We start from the raw sequence: 15,291 nt of genomic DNA, 5'->3' as shown, positions 1-15,291 counted from the left end.
ACCCCCAACACTTTTTAAGTTATCACCCTTCATTTTGCAATAACAATTATTAACCAAAAATTTGAGAGAACACAAGAAAACAAGGAATTAAGAGGGGTAAGAGTGATAAGAGAATGAGTACAATCTCCCTCCATGCATGAAGAGTACCTTCCTTATGCATGTATTTAATTATTTGTATTTTTGCATTCTTGTTTTCAAAAATCATAAAAAGCATCATTTCAGGTTCTTGGATCTCCTTGTTTGAATGATTTGTTTTTGCTAATCATTCATTAAAGAACATCTAATTATTTTTCAAATATTCAATTATGTTTCTAATATTACCATTATCTCGTGATAAGGATGCAAAATAAAGATTACAACAATAATGAATAATTATGTGCATAAGTGCAATGATAATAAATCATATATCAATGGTACCAAAATGTTAATCTCGGGTGCCAAAGATGCTCCACTAATAAATACAAAAATAATGATGTCTAAACTACTTCAATGTACTACTAATAATTTGCTCACCAAAAACAAAAACTATCAATATTTCCCTTCCTATCTGCCAAGCACAATGTAATGGGTACTACATGCGTACACGTGCAATAAATCGCTATTATACAATGAACAAATAATAATAATAAGATCCAAAAAACAAATCAAATAAACAATTTCTTGTTTTTGTAAGTCTTATTTTCATAAAAATTTAATATCATAATGTTTTAGCCATTTTTCAATTCAAATCATGTGTGTTAAGGGTCAAAATAATGTTGTGACGACTACTTATCTAGAAAATCAAGAGTTTTACCAATCTTTATAGTATATCATCACATGATAGATGATATGAATAATGCAAAGGATGAGGATTCTACTAGGATATATGATCAATTGTCTTACCATTAGTGATAATAGCACTATACTCTTAAGGGATGGCCTTTATTGGGATTTTTGGTTATATGTTTTTGTGGTAGTTGAGTTTGAAGTTAATAGAAATTCATGCACCACCAAATGCCCTACATCGCATTAGCAACATGGTGAAAGAAGAGATATTCTTCAATTGACTAGCTCTGAGATAATATGTAGATTCATTGACATGGCTATGCATGGTTTCCCAATGGGTGAAATTTGACCAATAGAAGATAATAAGTTCGTTTCACCTTTGCCCATTCTAGATAGATCAAGAGAAAGCATTGCTAGGATTTTATATTTGACCTTCCTAGGACACCAATAGGAAATGATAACATCTATAATTGCAAGTTCCATAGGAAATTCCATTTTATTATTGTGGGAAAGAAAATAAAAGTTGAACACATGGAAATATACAACATCTTCATTATCATGATATGCATATTTCTATCATCAATGACAAAGATTTGCACATCAAGTATATTCTAGAGAGCTATTGTTTAGAATGTGAGCACTACTTTGAAGTTCTCATCTTCTTTTCTTCCAAAGAGAGATGAGCAATTGGAAGATATTAATATCACTATTCTAGATCTCGTAAAACACTATGTGTTAGAAGCATAAAGCAAAATGGCAATAGTATTTGCCAATGGTGGAGTTTTCTTCTTAACAATAGTGCACATTGTTCCAGTGGCAATGCATATTGAAAGGAGGAAAGAAACCCCCACCCATTTTCATACAAAAGATAAGATCCTTGAGACCAAGTATGTTGAGAGTATGGATAAGCATATGCTAAACTACTTGAGAAAGACAAGTATGTTGAAAATATGGGATAAAGCATACACTAAAGTAAAGGTAGCTCTCTAAAGAGCTCAAATAGCGCAAAAGAAAGTATTTACTTGTTAACAAAAAAGCTCTTGAGTTCATAGAGGGTAATTGGGCTCCTTTTTGTTTTCAAAAGGAAAGGCTTAAAGTAAATGAAGAGCAAATATCACATGTGCCCTAAGTTGAGTAGTATGAAATGTTATGGACCTTTTCATGTTTTGTATAATATCGTTGACTTAGCATGGAAGAAAAAGTTACCCAATCATTAGAGGATTCACATTGCAGGTGATGAAATCCTAGTTCTTGAATAAATATTGGCACATAAGAGAAGTTGAAAAAATAAAGTTCTCCATCACTGTTTGATAATGTTTCACAAATTTTCATCAATGGATGTGGAGTGGATGGAGGAGCGTGACTTAGCATATTCACCTCAATTGTTGTGGCTTTACTTGAAAGCAATTTAATTGAGTCCACAACCTTGGTCATCATCTCATTGAGTTAGGATCAATAGAGTTTAGGTCTTGATCATTGCTTGATTCAAGAGAGGGTAGAATCTCCACTCAATTTGTACAAATAGGCTAAAATTTTGGGAGGTCCCTTAGTGACCCTTCATGCCTTACACAAGGTATTGTTTGTTGGGGCAACATATCTACTTTGGGACTTCTATGATCAATGTATTAGTCATGTGTCACTTGTCTTCTTGTAGCTATGTATAACCCTACTTATCATTGCTTTGACTATAGTTTGTAGTACATATTTATGGAAATAACAATGACAATATTGTGAGTCATTCAGTCACATATATGTTGATTCTAGCTATGCCATTTTAAATCCTATTTAAGTCAAACAATGTTGCTTGTCATTTCCTAGATTTTCTCTAAAATTTCCCAATTATATATTAGTTTTGAAACTTCCAAGTAGCTTTGGACATGATGGACATGATGATTGCATTTTAGTAGTGCATGACATGGATTAGACCTTAAGTTTCGTACAAAATTTCAAGTACATTGATATATTTTCCAATGTTTTAGTAAGTGTTAATTGCAAATGCAAAAGGCTCCATACTTCTTGAAAAAAAATTTGTTAAATTAGATCTTTTATTGAGAGCTAGGCTCCCTCCTGTGTGCACAATGTATCAAATTGAGTAGCCTCATAAGAGTAAGATATACATTAGTTAATTTTTAAATTAAAACTAAGATTTAGGTGCATACAAAAGGAGGGAAGTCCGGTCATGTGGCCACAAAAAGGGCTAGATGCCCAAAGGGAATGGGGAAACCCTAACCCTAAATCATATATAAAATAGATGAAAAAGAATAAAACAAGCTATATCATATGTGTGCTAGCTTTGCTTCCTATCTCTCTTGCTACTCTATTATACCCAAGTGCATGAGAGTAAAGGAGAGAGACTGAGGGAGAGTGTGTGTGGAGTGAGTGACTTGTGGATTGTGAACCTTCATCTATTACATTCTTTCCTCTTCATCTCCATCCCTTGGTGGTGAGTTGAGAGTTTGACCTAGAGAATGTAGTGTTCAGTGAAAAAAATTACATGGCATAGTGGATAGAATATGAGCAAGGAGTAGAGAGGACACAACAAATATGAGATGAATAGTGATTTCTTTTATTCCAAAAATTTTGATACAAAGATGACTATGTCCACCTATGCACTTCCATTGTGAAGCTTAAATGGTGCTCTAGATAGATGATAGGCAAAGAGTTTAAAGCTAGCTAGAAGGACTCTAATTAGGTAGTGGTGCATTGAGAGAGAGAGAGAGAGAGAGAGAGAGAGAGAGAGAGAGAGAGAGAGAGAGAGAGAGAGAGAGAGAGAGAGAGAGAGAGAGAGAGAGAGAGAGAGAGAGAGAGAGAGAGAGAGAGAGAGAGAGAGAGAGAGAGAGAGAGAGAGAGAGAGAGAGAGAGAGAGAGAGAGAGGCATCTAACACCCTAGCTCCCCTCATTCCCACCTTGTAGGCGAGAGGGGAGATTAAAAAGGGTGGAAGGTGGCCAGTTAGTGGACCCATTACCTGACATATTAATAAAGTCAAATATCCCTTTGGTTGTAAGTCTAACAACCACATCTTGCCCAAGTCATTGCACCCTAGTGCACAGGCACATGCACTATTGCATTATTGCACTAGTAATGACTTTAGTGCACTATCCTATGCATGGAGGTCTTACACACCACTCTTTCACCCTCATATAGGCCCATTAATCTCTTACATCCATTATACCTAGGCTAGCATACGTACCAGTGCACATGTGCATGTGTACTAGTGCAGCCTTGTGCACTACCTTAAAGAAATAACAAATTGGGCATAAAATACATTTGCTCACAATTTTCGAAGCACAATCCCACTTACACCTTAGCATGACACATGCATCCATGCATCTAGCACACTAGAGGCCCCATACTCATGCGTGGCCTAGTGCTCATGTGTACATGCACTAGCACTTCTTTGTAGTACATTCACTAGGCACACAACCCCTAACACTAAGGCCCATAATAATTCATCACCACATACATATACACATGCACATCCTCGTGCACAACCAAGGAACACAAATCACAACCTTTGACTCAAAGAGGAGGGTGCACATAGAAAGAAGAGGGAAAAACCTTGGAAATGGAACACACTCAAAAGGCCAAAATACCACCATTGAGAAAACCCAACTAAAAACCCACCACTCAAACTATTGAGATCCAAACTTAAAGTGTTATTAAATTGTGGGCTGATTATCTTAAAGATATTGAAAATAATGATATTAGAATCACACACAGATTGATTGGAAAAGGACAAAGCATGTTTCACACCATGCACTTGAGCACACTTGAACATAAATTGAATTAAGATCCAAAAACAGTTGCTAGCCCAGACAACTAAAAACCATAAAGCATAAACTTTTAGGAACAGAATAGGGTAGCAAGACAACAATAGTAAAAACAATAATCTTGAAAAATCTAACAATCTATGCTAACAAAGGAAAACCTAGGATTTGAACTCATGACATAGATGCATGCGAAATGGACGTGAGCTTTCAATTGCCACAACAAGCAAAGATCCCAATCCTACTAGATCCATCGATATTTGAAACACCCCTATCCACGACCTTATCAATTGGAGTATTCAACTAGTCAATCTAAAGATCACATGGACTGTATCATGCACAATGTAAAGGACCAAAACTTTAGGAGGATCCTTGGATGACTTCCAAGTCATCGTCGACACTTTTCAGCATGCTACTAACTTTGACATCTCAAATATGAAGCCCAAGGCTAGAAACTCATAAAATTGCAAGGGCAAGGGATAAACACCTTGAGCTAGTTGTTGGATATTACAACGATAATAGATAGTAGCTTATAACCATGCAAGTAGAGATGGATAGCATCCAAAGGATACTATTGAATGTTGGAGCTGTAGGATTCTCACAAGATTCATTATCGGATCTTGTGCAACAATGTCTATTTGATCACACAAATGTTTCCTAAGCATGTATGCACATTGCTTTTCAAACCCTCTTAATAATCAGAATAGGAAACACACTTGGGGATAAGGATCAAACAAAAATTCCATTAGTGGCCAACTAGTTGAGTTGGGGATGACCCTTATAGTTTCTTTGAACAATTTGAGCAAGTTCACAAAGTGAATAATCTTACGAGTGTTGCTAAATATGTGCAAGCATTTGGATCGTATTTAGGAGAAAAGGGGCAAACTTGGTTCACTGGGATTAATGCCATTGAAAAAGACTCATTTCTAGTGCTCAAGGACCTCTTTATTAAACACTTTACAAGGGCCTACTACACTAATAATCTCATTGTCTGGTTAAGTAGCACTGAGTAGTAAGATGAGGATAGTATGTGAGACCATGTCTTCTCTTTTAGCATATTCTAATTGCCAAAATACCCACAGCTAAGGCCATGACTAAAGCTTTCATCAAGGGTAACCATGATGAGGATTTATGAGACCATGACAAGAAACTCAAATCTTAGTCATTCTAACATCAATGATGTAATCAATGAAGCAATCTATGTTGACAGCCTATACAAAGAGAGAAATAGAGATAAGAAAGCCATAGGTAACTAACAAGACCCTTAGCTAAGGCACAACAAGGCTAAAGTGAATGACACGGAAGACCTATTAGAGCTGATGTTAAAAAGTAGTAATAAGAAACCCTAAAGTTGTGTCCATAACAAGATCCTTAGCTAAGGCACAACAAGGCTAAAGTGAATGACACAGAAGACCTATTAGAGCTGATGTTAAAAAGTAGTAATAAGAAACCCTAAAGTTGTGTCCACCTTATTAGCAAAAATATGTAATGCATCCACTATACTGGGACCATCTATATTCAAATTGCTCGAGGCCAGCATATACTTACACAAATTAAGGACCCTTTGGATATTGTTGAGGCTTCTCTCACTCAACCGCCAAGACCCATGAACCACTTATTCCTTCAAGTGTTTCAAGCAAGCACTAATGGCTACCTCTCACATAGTCGGCACACTATCCCTCTCTACACTCGTAGAGAGGTTACCTTGATGCTCGATTGAGTTGCTTCCTCTTTCAAGCACTCCGATAGCTCCACGATTCATGATGCAAGCTCAAGCATCCTCAAGCCTCTTCCTCCGAGCTCCATCCTCCATAGCCATGCACGAAATGAGAGAAGAGAAGAAGAAGAGAGGAGATGGTGGAGGGCTTCACTTCCAAGATCCCTCACCCTCACACACTTACTCCCTCCCTCACTCACACTTACTCCCTCAAGCACTCACAAGCAAGCAAGTAAGTGAAGAGAAGGAGAGAAGAAGAAGAGTCCACTTTGCCATACACCAAAGAATGAGCTCTCATTCACTTTTTGAACTTTATACACATAACCCTAAGTCCCTTTTGGCGGCCATCCCCTTATCCCCTTTTTTACATGGTCATGGCCTAGGCCCTTTTCCCATTGTCCTCCTATATTCCTAGCTTCCTTTCTATCGCCCATCTATCTTTAGAATTTGTACGGGTGAGAGCCCGGTGCTCTTAAAATGAATCATGGCACGCTTTGCGCTCTTTTTACAAAAGTATTGACTTGCGCTTTTTCTTGTGTGTCTTTCTCCTTGATTTTGGACTTTTCTACACTTCTTGTGTTTCCATATTTTTATTGGCGCACATTCGTCTTCCATTTCACTTTTGCCTTGGCCTTGTCTTCTACTTTAGATTTTCCACCTTGTTCATATGAGGGTTAATATTACCCCCCTCCTAAACGAGTGCTAGTCCCATGGCACTGAGGTTATGGGAGCTTTCACTCAACCACCAAGACCCACGGACCGCTTATTATTTCAAGCGTTCCAAGCCGAGTACTAATGGCTACCTCTCACATAGTCGACGCGCCATCCATATCTATGGGTGTAGTGAGCTTACCTCCATGCCGATAGAGTTACCTCCTCTCTCGTGCACTCGGGTAGCTCCACGATCCAAGTGCAAGCTTCAAGCAAGCTCCATCCTCAAGCTCCACGCTCCAAGCTCCATAGTTGTGAGCAAGACAAGAGAAGACAAGAAGAGAGGGGAAGATGGAGAGCTTCTCCTCCCTGGTCCCTCACCCTCACACACTCACTCCCTCACACTCTCACACTCCCTCTCTTAAGCACAAGCTCAAGCAAGCAAGAAGAAGAAGAATAAGAAGAAAAAGAAGAAGAAGAAGAAGAAGAAGAAGAGGAGATCCACTTTTGGCCACACACAAGAATGAGTTTCTCATTTACTTTTCAACTTGATATACAAAACCCTAAATCCCTTTTGGGCGGTCATCCCCTTAACCCCTTTTTCACATGGCCGACCGTGGCCCTTTTTCCCATTGTCCTTCTATCTTTCTAGCTTCCTTTCCACCGCTCGTCTACGTTTACAAATTGCACGGGTGAGAGCCTGGAGCTCCTTAAATTAAATCATGATGTGCTTGCGCTCTTTTACAAAAGTATTGACTTGCGCTTTTCCTTGTGCACCTTTGTCTTCTGTTTCACTTTGCCTTGGCCTTTGTCTTTTGCTTTAGCTTTTCCAGATTTTCCACCTTGTTCATCTATCGGTTAACATTACCCCTCGCCTAGACGAGTGCCAGTCCCATGGCACTCTATGTCGTAGGTAGCAGGCTTTGGCATGTACTGAAGACGTGGGTGGAAGGGACATCGTTGGTTGCCGTGGAGGAGTGTTGGTGGTGGTGTGGAGGAAGGTTGTTGGGGGCATGTTGGTGGCCTAGGTGGCTGGTGGTAGGTTTGTTGGAATTGGTGGTAGGGCTATTCTTTGTTGGGGATTGCACTGATGGCCAGCACAAGTGTTGGTTTGTTAGGGATTTTGCACTTAACGATTCTTGGCGGGCTTGCAGGATGATAAAGGATAAGAATTCAGAGTTGGGTGTCAATGAAGAGTGAACGACACTTCCATTGGAGTCTTCAATACCTGCAATTGAAAAGCTCTCATAGGTGGTCTCTCCCTAGGGGTAGTGCTAGTCTTCTCTATTGTGCACAAGACATAGTTCAATTAGTTTGGGAGACAAGTCGAACTCTAAGCAAACTGAGGGTATTTTCCTGCACTTGAGGACCCGAACTGTGTATATATTTTGGTGCATATATTATGTGAGTGCTCATACATACTTAGATATTATGTAGTTAGAAGACCACGGGCTGGTTTCTCGTAACAATGTGTGGATGAAGCAAAGTTATCCATGTTGAGAAGAAGTACACATGAAGGTATATGAGACATCCTTTGCATTGTGACTGCACAACGTAGCATAATTGAACACAAGGACACCGCACTTTTGGTAGCTAGGAGCTATGGGACTTGCTTGATGAGGACGGTGTATTTTCATAGCCATTCGTGCGGTGCTTACCACAATTGATTGCAATGGTATTAAGGCAGAGTGTAAGAGGAAATCGTGCGAATGGGTCAGGGTGATAGGTCTAACCATAGGCAAGACAAGCTCTCTAGGTATGTCGTGCCCTTGATGTGCCTTGAACAATTGTGGGTGATGCTAAGGGGCTAGGGGACTAGGGACGGAGCTAGCTGACCAAGGTCACTGGACGTACCTAATTTGAGGACCCCTAGGTGCTGTGCTGTGTTCGTGGGTGCTTCTTATATTTTCGTTCTTTTCTTTTCTTTTTTTCTTTTTTCTTTTCATTTTTGTTTCTTTTTCTTGTGCTTTTTTCTTTCTTTCTTTCTTTCTTTCTCTTCTCTTTTCTCTTTTTTTTTTCGAACTTGCCTGAGTACAACCATTGCAATATTTTGAGGCTATCAGCCTTTCAACGGGTTGGGAAATATCAAGCTTCGAAGGCTCAGGAAATGGATATTATAGTGATGATTGTGCCCTAGCCTTGTTGTTTAGAGAAGCAGTCGTTGAGATGGGGAGATACACTTGAGATGTTGCAACCCTATTTGGAACGTGCGATGTTGGTACAATTGAGGTAACAACTGTTGTGAGTGTTCGATATAGAGTGTAACCCATATAGAGATAGTGGTTATGATCATGCTTTGGGCAATGCGATGTGGGTGATCGGCCAGGGTGATTTTTGCTTTGGGCAGCGTGGCTTTGTCGTGGCTCTTCGTGGGGCTGGCGGTATTGAGGTGTTTTGGATATTGAATGCTTTCGCACAAAGACCTGTGTCATCCTGCATCCACTTGTCACTTCATGAGAGTACATGCAAGTCGCATGCATTAAGTACAACGAACAGATGCAATCATGTCAAGATATTACTTTATCAAAATCCTATGATGCTTATTGTGATGCATATTCCGGTGCTTGTTAAAGACGTGGCATATATTAGCAATAGGTAAGGAAAGTGTATACAGGTGGGGAGCCTGCCCCTTTAACCTTTTAGAGACAAAAAGTTATGGCAGGATGGCCTTGTTAAGTTGCTTATATATCATAGGGTCTACTCTATTTGCATGAGACGGGGTGAGTCTGGGTGGTCGGGCGACTGAGGCTCTGCTGGTGAGGAGCTCCTGTGAGGTTGGGTAGGGAAGATGTCAATCGGGACTTGAATGGTGTAGTCCCTGGCTGCAACTGTTTCCAGAATGCTTTTGAATAATGCATCAAATTCTTCCTTGTCTCGAGCTGCCCTCTCTTCTTTCAAGCACCTGGTGCTCAAGCGTCTAGTGGGGGCCCGCACGACCAGTGTTGCTACGCCCCATGTGCTCCCTTGAGCTTCTATTCCCCTAGCCTCGGGATTTTTCAGCCTACATCTAGGGCGTTGTCGCTTGGGGCCTCGTTTCTTTGCATACCTTTTAAAGGTAGGTACATAGCGTTTTGGTGGAGGAGCTTGTGTTGCATGCTCCCTTCGACGGCAGATAGCGTCCTTGCAAGCCAGCTACACCGGGTGCTCCATGTCAGCTACCGTAGGGGGACCTGCAAAATGTGAACCAAGGATTAGGCCTTGAGGTAGGATAAAATTATCCGTATGGAAGGGATTATATAGTGGGTTATCAAGCGCATATGATGAGGAGGGGAGAGGTGAGGCATGTAATGTTTGTTGTAGAGGGATGGCCCCCATGATAATGTTCGTTTTGCCTCCAACCATTTGCAGATCTTAGCTTATGCTAAGTTGTGTGGAGTGGTTGTCATGGAGTGGGGCAAGGCTCATCCTCGGAAGGATGGACTGAAAAGGGGGAAAGGTGTATAGAAAGGGACGGTACCCCATCTACACCATCAGAGTTGTTGGTCAAGGCTTCCTATGGCGGTAATGAGGGTTGCATGCCCTCCACTTGGAGGTGGGAATGGTCACACGACTTCTAAATGTGTGATGAGAGGAGGACCTGAGGAGCTTAGCCTGTCAAACCCACCTCTTCTCCCTATGCTTGACTATCATTGCTTGTGTGTGTTGATATTGTCTATATAGGGTCACAAAAGTCATTGTTTATTCATATACATATTTACGAATCCATGTCACTTCACGAGGATAAAAGCCAATTGTAGAACTCTGGATTATACTGAAGTGTGGCACACGTATCTAGTACTCGTAGCAGCTTACTCAATACTGATAGATATTTTGCAATATCGAGTAGCATGGAACCTTGTCCGAGTCTACTGGCAACATGTAACTCCTCCCCGGTGAGAACCTTATCAGACAGAGAGTTCTCTTGGCTAGTTTCAACTAAGTCCGTACCCTGAGTGGTAGTCAGCACTCGAAAGGAAGTTGGTGCCACATAGGTTGGGTCTCTTTGAGATCGCCATTTGGCCAATCGCTCCTATGAGACTATCATAATCTGGGCTCCTAGTTCGGCCATTGCAATGCGGTTTTCAAACCAACGTTTTTCAAATTGACTTTGACCCTCTAATTGTTGCTTTAGTTGCTCTATCTCTAAGGGATTTGGTTGGTAGAGCACATCATTGAATGTTACAATTAAGCATAGTTCGTCGGCTTCCTCGTCAGAGGTGAGTCGCATGCATTCATGCAAGAGCACATCATTGAATGTTACAATTAAGAATAGTTCCTCGGCTTCCTCATCAGAGGTGAGTCGCATGCATTCATGCAAGAGCCTGTCATAGTGCTCGTTAAGATGTTCTTGCTCTTCCCAGGATAGGGAAAATGGCAAGTATTCTCCAAGCTGCTCCTTAGGGAATGCATCCATGTCCGCGAGGATGTAGACACATGCTAACACCTTGAGCTTAGCATCCAACTCAGTTAAGCATTCTGCGACACTTCTATGTTCAATGAGGGCTTGCTCGGTTGCTATCTCATGCAAGGTTCTAGGAGTTTGCCTAGGCTTTAGCATAGCTAGGGGCTCAGGCCTAAATGAGCAAGATTGGTCAATGCTAGGATTTCTTATACTCTCGGGGTTTCCATGTTTCTCCTGAGGCTTTGTTATTGCGTTATGGTTCTCCTTGGATGTGACTGGTATAAATTTGTAACCCTGTTGTGACAGCATTGTATCTACTCTTGATTGGTCAATGCGAGTTCTATTGTCGGTGGATTGAGTGTTGAAAGTAACCATTGATGGTAACGGCTGCTTTGATTTTTCAGAGCACACGGATGTGTCTAAGGTTTCACCGCTATTAGGAGAGACATCAATGGGTTCATTGGTGGATGGTCTCGATGCTTTATTCCTCAGCTCTCCAGCGCTCTTGGTCTCAATGTTCTTGGGGTCCACAACCACCTGTAACTACTGTTGTTTCCACTGTTTTCTCCTCTTTTTCTTGGTTAGTGAAGGTGCATCTCTCAACGACTCAGGACCCTGGACTAGGTCAACCATTGATGTGCTTGGTTGGGCCTCATCATTCTCTTTCTCTAGTGTGTCCTCATGGAACATAGCCATGGCCTGCTGAATAGCCTCGCTAGGTTGTGAGGGTACAACTGCCTCTCTTTTTGGAGAGTCTAGCTCGTCAGCTAATTCCCTTCTGTTTAACTCCTCCAGCCTAGGCTTTAAGCACTTTGGAAGTGCTGGAGTTGTCAAGGATGCTGGTTGCGGCACCTCCTCCATAGGTGAACTGCTAAGGACACGTTCTGCAAGGGGCATTCTCACGCCCAGGGGTTGTGATTGTCGTGATCCCTGATTGGAAGTAGTAACAGTTATTTCAGTGGATTGGCTACTGTTAGTAGATTGCAGTGTCAAGTCCCTAGGTCGATTGGAAGTGGTCGTGTCTTTTGTTGCCCTTAGAGCATTCACTTATGTAGATTGAGCATCAGTTGAGCTAGCTATGGTGGATTGCACAGGCATATCCTTAGGTTGAGAGCTAAGGGTGGTGTAATGTCCTACCCCTTGGATATTTGGAAGCTCAGATGTAGGTAGAGATTGGGATTGAGTAGCTGCACTTGATGACTGTTGTGCTTCTTGTGTCCGTTTAGGGGAAGAGGGTGTAGGAGACTTGGGACTTCTAAGTGGCTTTGACACTGGCTGGGAGATTTGCTCATGGTTGTTAGATGATTTTGCTATTTGCTTTGTTGAGCATTTGGCCTTGCCATGAGCAATGTTGTGCCTATGATGCCTGTTATCCTCTTGGGAAATCAAAGGCTTTTTGGGCACTAATGGCTTTTGCATATCCTCAAGGATTACATATGATATCTGCTTGTCAAGCACACTAGGCTGAGGATCGAACCTTTGAGCGGTCCCGTTTGGTTTCTTGATTTCGACCGTGAGGGGCTCGATCACTCCACCATTTTTGACTCGAGACTTGGGTTTTGTTTAGATCTCCTCCTACGCTTCTTTGCTCTTGATACGATCTAGCCTACAATCAACAGAGGAGGTTTAGCAGGGGGTTTTGGCACCCAAATCCATCGGTTACCTGTGTAATATCCTTGAGCACTTAGCAATGCTTTGGATATCCATCGCGGTATTGTGCTAACCCTCGATCGATACCTTCATCTATAAGGCTTGGGCTTCTTTTGGGGTCTTCTACAATATTTGTAAGTCTAAAGGCTGTCCTTGGCATTGTCTCCTGACCTTCTTGTTTCAGGCATGGCCTCACTCACTGGTTCTCGTTGTTCGACTTGTGCTTGTATCAACTCTTCCAACAAGTCCTTACTCTCGTTAGCAGGTTTGATTGTTATGTTAGCACCTTCCTTGCCTTTCCCTTGAGGTTCGATAAGGTCACCCTTGCTAAAGGTTGTGACTATCCTCACGCTCGATAGTGTCAGGTGTATCCTCTGTGCTACATAGTCGGCCTCATACTTGGTCACCCTTTTGAAGGGTCTTCCTAGGAGGGCTTCCTTTTCACTATTAGCACTATTTGGAGGAACATGAAATAGGATAGGAAAGCTTTCAGTTTCAACTGTCGCAAGGATTTTGCACTTCCCTATGAGTGCTTGTGGGTGTCCCCCGTAAGGGCTAAGAGTTGCATTACCCGATGTGAGCTCTGGTTGGCCTAGTAGGGTCCATGCTTCATAGGTCAAGATATTAAAATCTACTCCATCAATCAGAGCATCAATAGTGTGCTCTCTTTTCGCGGTGAGTTTGACCCTAAGATAAGTAGGCGGTACTATGTCTTCATCTTCGGGCCTTGGCTTATAAATTTAAGCCTTCTAACAAATGCCCTTGAGTCTCCAACTGCACGACCAGATGTGGATTCTCCACTGATGTCTTGCATCAGCTATGCAGTGCTATTCAAGGTGCATCTATCATTAGGATTGTCATATCTAGTCATCCTCGCTATTGTAGCTTGATGTTGTTGCTTTCTGCTTTGACCAGATGCAGTCTGAATGCAACACGTACATGTTTTTGTAGTGTGGCCTTTTTGCCCTTGTTGGCTAGATTGGCCCATTGAGGTTCTAGGGTCTCCGTTTATCTCTGTTCGGGTATGGGCTTTTGGTTGCTCTTTTGCAAGTGAGAATCCATGCTCGTGTAGAGCCATTACTGCACTAGGGTCCAATTTGGAGGACCTGTCATGACGCGTGTTTTCTCTCCAACCTACTTAGGGGAGGTTACAGTAAACACCATGCGCAATTTGGAGGACCATTTATAGACAAATTTTGAACTACTTGCTCTAAGTTTCAGCCCAATGATCGATCTATGATATGGTTTCAGCTCTATATGGTCTCTTGGTCAGTTTCAAGGTCTACATGTTAAAATTTGAAAAAAATCTAAATTCGGCCCAACAGGTCCGAATTGTAGGGGCCAAGTGTCCGATTCAGACCATTCGCGGGCCGAGTAGAAAGGGCCAAATGTAACTGATCCAAATGTCAAACTCGACTAGTCTGAGTCTGGTTGTTCATGGACCGAGTGGGCCGAGGGCCGAGTCAGGTGGGCCGAGTCCAGTGGATCGAGGCCGAATTTCAAAGTTGGTCCGAATGATCAATTTGGATGGGCTGAGTGGTGGGTGTCTGAGTTGAATGGGCCGAGTGGTTGTGGGTCGAGGGCCGATTCTCAGACTCGGCCCAGAATCGCCGTCACTCAGACATGCTGAGCGCGGTGCATTTTTTACCGACGCAACAATAAATCGCCCAAATCACACGATTCAAGTCACGGCCCATCACACACACCTCCAGATCAAAGCTATGGATGGAGGGGAAGAGTTGCATATACCTGGAATAGCTAATAAACTCCAAAATGCAAATCGGCAACCAAATCAAATTCTCATGCCCTGTTATGACAGCAAAAACCTTGATGCTTGTTTTTCTTCTTTTTCTTTGTTTTTTCCTACCCTAATGCACCCAAATCACAAAGCAAATAACTACCCTACTCCAACATACTTTTCCAAATTCAAAAAACCAAAAAACTTACTTGCTAAGGCGATCGAATACCTCTTCAAACTCCCTTGCTGCCTACCTATCTACCTCAAGCACCGGTTCGGGAAAAACCCTACTTCAATGCTCGATTCGAAGCGTGCAAGCGCTCAAGGCTTGAATCCGTTGGTCTCGGCAACGGAACCAAAATGTGGAAGCTTTCACTCAACTGCCAAGACCCACGGACCACTTATTGTTTCAAGCGTTCCAAGCCAAGCACTAATGGCTACCTCTCACATAGCCGATGCGCCATCCATATCTACGGGTGTAGTGAGCTTACCTCTATGCTAATCGAGTTACCTCCTCTCCCGTGCACTCCGGTAGCTCCACGATCTAAGTGCAAGCTTCAAGCAAGCTCCATCCTTAAGCTCCACGCTCCAAGCTAGAGAGGGGAAGATGGAGAGCTTCTC

This window comes from Lygodium microphyllum, chromosome 18, assembly GCF_053477565.2.
Source record: "Lygodium microphyllum isolate KBCC chromosome 18, Lygodium_microphyllum_v1.1.10, whole genome shotgun sequence".
NCBI lineage: Eukaryota > Viridiplantae > Streptophyta > Polypodiopsida > Schizaeales > Lygodiaceae > Lygodium > Lygodium microphyllum.
This window is presented reverse-complemented; position numbering follows the sequence as displayed.